The following is a 4605-nucleotide window of genomic DNA, read 5'->3' on the forward strand; positions in this document are numbered from 1 at the left end:
GGCACTGTGCTAGCCACAGATGCAGTCTGCATCCTGAATTCTGGCTATCTTAATTTTATTTTGAATTTCTTTCTCTGGGCTTTACAGAATTTATCCGAAGTTAGTGAAAGAAAGGCTTCTGCAAGAGCCACAGGAATCCATGGAAGAGTTCCGTTCCACAGCAGGCCGAGAGCTTAAAAAAAACAGAGATCTTTCCACCCTCAGAAAGGGGGTAAGGCAACACAGGAAACTGTCACAGCCTGACACGGAAAGGTATGTATAAAGGCACGAAGGGCAGTGGCCACAATGGCCCCAAGAACAGGGCATCATGCAAAACTATGAAGAAAGAAAATAGGTTACTGTCTATCAATCAGTTAAAATCTAAATCCAATCTCTGGCAACAGCCCTCCCTGCCCCTACTCTGAAGGACCGGACAGGATTTTCCGCACAAGCCGTCAGCACAGACGTCATCTTGCATCAGACGTGGCAAATGGTTTCAAGCACAGCAAGGCTACGCAAAGGCGCTTCCACGCTACAGGGAGCGAACTCATCGCTCCAGCTCCCAGGAGGAGATGGGCACAGCATTTGGGAGAGTTCAAGCCGAAGAGCCGGAGCAGGGAGCAGCGACTGTCTCAGAGATCCCACTGTGAGCAGCCAGCTCAGAGAGCACCAACCTGCCCACGGCAGGAAGCCTGGCTTCACAGCTCGCCCACCGACTCCCCGAAAGATGCGGCCAAGCGCTGCATCCCTTCTGGATTCTATTATCAATTGCATTCCTCCTGCTCACGCCAGACATCGGCACAAAAGCCAGGGCACTAGGTTAGGCACCCCATCCCACCCACTGCTCCCCCCCAGCCCTGCCCCTCTGATGCTGCTAAGTTCACGAGCCACCTAGGCCCCAAGACCCGCCATCCCCCGCAGCCTTCCCCCCAGTGAGCCACTGCACAATCCAGCAAATGTGAATTGTATCCGTGAGGAAAGTTTTTTCTCCAAGAGTGCAAAAGAGTACAGGAAGAAAGCTGGAAAAGTCGTGAATCTCTGCAGTTAAGATTAAAAAGCACGTCAGAGGGATTGTTTTGATATTTTTAACCAGCCTGCAGTTTAGAGATGCTGTCTTTAGCCCACGCTACCACGGAAACAACGCTACCAGCAACTGGTTGCTAACTTTTGGTATCAGTAGCTTGACACAAGTGAAGGTCCTCAAGGACCTCAAGGTTAATTAGAGGTTATTAAATCCAAACAGCACAGAAAGCATTAGAGACTTTACTAAATCTGTGCTAGAATGTGGTCTAGAGATTACAGAAGCCCACAGGAAAGAACAGGAGAAGGAAGAAAAGTACTGAGCCAGGCAGATAAGGGCTTCCATGCTGCAACTTTATGAGTGCACTCAGAAGTTAAAGAAAGGGAAGAAATGTGGAAACGGAGCACAGAGGAAATTGTGACAGCATCCAGTAATGGCGGTGTTTTCCAAAGAACTTTAGATATCAGACATTACATTTTACCATGAATATTATAATCTTCTCTAATACCACCTAACCAAATCCTTACTTTCAAGCACCTAAATCCATGCTTGCTGTTCCACCTGTAGCAGTGCTGCTCTTTAAAGCTATTCACTTCCCCCTTGTACAACATCTAAGTACTTGTTCTCATGTTGTGAAAACTCAAGCAGGCCTTTCTGTGCCGTAGCATAAACCAGAAGAATATGCCTGAGACCAGGATCTAAACAGTTGTTTACTCTTTCTAGTTTCAAGTTCTCCAAGATCAGAATAATCTGTCTTTGTCTATAAGCCAGGCTGTTTCTTCTCCTTCAATAATTCATTAAAACCTCTTCTCCATGACCAAGAATGATTTTTTTTTAAATTATAAAATAATTATTTCTTGGTTTATGCTTTAATTATTTCTTGGTTTATGCTTTTTAGACCAGATATATTTAGGGGAAAACACATGCCTTTTCTCCTCTAAATACAGATTAGCCTTTTGACGTTGTGAAAGCAACAGCCATGAGCTCGGCAACGAATTAAAAAAAATCCCTGAAAATTTAAAAACCTGCCACCTAGTGGGCCTTTTAAAAAGTACTGTTTTAAGTTAGAAGATACCCACTTAGAAACGCAGAACGTTGTTTCGACATGATTTGCTGGGTTGGGGTTTTGTTGTTGTTGTTGGGGTTTTTTTTTGCTTTCCTTTAGCTAGGCTTGACAATTTACAAAATTATTAGTAGACTATGACAGAACTCCCTTAAATCTATACACACATGTGATAAATCAGGCCTCATTTTTTCTAACATCTCTGCAATTGCTTACTTGATATTCCAGAAGAGCAAGCATACTCAAATGCCAGTTCTCTATCAAAGTGGAAAAGTGTCCAAAAGTTAAGATTCAAATCAATTCAGTGATAACTGATGAAAACGGGCATTTGGAAACAGGGTCAAACAATGTCCAGAAGAAACGGACCCAGGACGGAATCCAAGTACCTCACCACTTGGTGAAGAAATCAGACAATGTTACAAGGGCATTTGAGCAAATAAATAGCTAAAATGCCCCAAACCTCACTGCAAGACACCTTTTTTTTCCCCAACAGGTAAACAGCTGTTGTAACTACTGCCAGTGGATTGATGAAAATTTCCTGGTGGTGTCACAGGGCACACACACTAAAAGGATGGACCTATCTCTTCTGTGGTTCTAAAAAGAGTGGGATGCCATAAGACAGGCTCATTCAAGGGAATCTGTCAGCTGAATATTTCTGACACACAAAAAGCTAAGCATGGAGGATGTCCGAGAGTAGAATCGGCCTATGTTGCCAGAGCTAGATCTTCCACTGCACTTTTGTGACGACAGAAGAGCAAACAAATATGGGAAACTGGCTGAAAAACAGCGTTCAGGCATCACCCATCTCCAAAGTGCACAGAAGTCTCTCTAAAGAATGCGAGGTTAAATCCTAAGGGGAAACTGGGTGAAACAGCAAATTCTTTCACTTGCATGGAGTCTTTCAAATAAAAGAAGTAAAACCTGTTGTGCTGGTTTTAGTCAGGAAAGAGTTAACCCTCTTCACAGTGGCTGGTATGAAGCTAGGTTTCTGGATTTACCCAGAGAAAAGTACTGACAAGGTGTCTTTTAGCTGGCGCTGGGGAGTGCAGGGGATTTGCTAGGGATTCACTAGGAATTATTGTTTCATCAACATGAAGGACTGATGGATTTATTTTCCCGTATCTAGCCAATATTATCCAAGGCAGGCCTATGAAAATCAGCAATTTCACTGAAGGCAACCACCGTACAGACAGGCAAAACAAAGCAACCACCAGTTGAATTTTTAAAGGCACAGAGTACAAGACATACTCCAAAAGTCATGAGCCAGTGTTTACAAGTGCTGAACATCCAAGTACAAGTATGCCTTTTAAAACTGATGGGATGCTATTAACTTTTACTCTGAGCAAGAAAAACTTAATAACAAACACCCACTGTCTCTGCATGCCATAAACATGGAATCTCAAAGGAGAACCTTCACTGGAAGCACAAACTGCTTGTGTTAACAGGTGCCTACCTACCACACAAAACATGCACGTGGAGAAGTGTGTCATGTGGTAGCCGAGGAAAATACAAATATCATGTTCTCTAAAGCAAAACCTCCACTCAGTCAAATAAAAAAAGAACATGCTACAGGGCAACCAGAAAGTTTCCCAGTGTTATGCTTTCAAAAAGAAATTCTTCCTCCTGGAAACATTCTATGGCTATAACTTGTAAGAACCTTTTGAGCTACCCCGTTCAAACAAGAACTCCCATATTCACTTGCATATACAGTAATTACTAGTTCACAGATGAAAAATAGTTTTACCATGTGAGCCACAGTCTCAAAGCTGACAGTAACATACTTCATTTACCTTGCAGAAACAGCCCTCAAACTTTAAGCCACCAACTGAACTTCAGCCGAAACACACACAATGGTTAAACTCCAATTATTAAATCTTTTATTTATTCAAATAAATAAAGAGGTAAATGGCTATGACTGATTTTCTCTTTTTAAAATGCAGGTGTGCTGATGCCAGAATTGCAGAGAAACTTCCAGGGGGAGGAGGGCAGGCAGGCAAGCCCTCTTGTGCAGAACACATTCCACATCTACATCTGTAGTACTGAAGGGTGCATTTCTAGAACCTACCGCTTAACACGATGCAAGGCTTGTTTGCAAAAGGCTTAGGAGCAGAACAGTCAACTCGTATCTGACCACCTCTAAAACACCTCAACAATCCAGTCGTTAAAATTATTACACACTGTAACCTTGATCCTACTTAACATGACCAGTTACCACTAAATTAGTAAGCATTTCCTCATTTAACAAAAAATATTGGTATTTTATGGTCTGCAATAATCCATTTTGATAAGTTAATCTTGTATTTTTACATCAGTTTATTTTAGCAGTCATAATTGTTCCCAAAGAGTTCTTAAGAACCATTAAACAAATAAGATGGATCCTTCTTAGCCTTTTTTCAAAGGAAAAAAGGCCAAAAATGAACCTTCTCAATAATAAGAATTAAGTCACACCACTCCACACTGCCCTGCAACCTACTCACAGCTGCAAAATTAATGGGAAAAGTAAATCAGCAATTATTAAAACAAAAAGTCCTTTTTACAGGAT

Source organism: Eurypyga helias, unplaced genomic scaffold, assembly GCF_000690775.1.
Source record: "Eurypyga helias isolate BGI_N326 unplaced genomic scaffold, ASM69077v1 scaffold38436, whole genome shotgun sequence".
In the NCBI taxonomy this organism is placed as follows: domain Eukaryota; kingdom Metazoa; phylum Chordata; class Aves; order Eurypygiformes; family Eurypygidae; genus Eurypyga; species Eurypyga helias.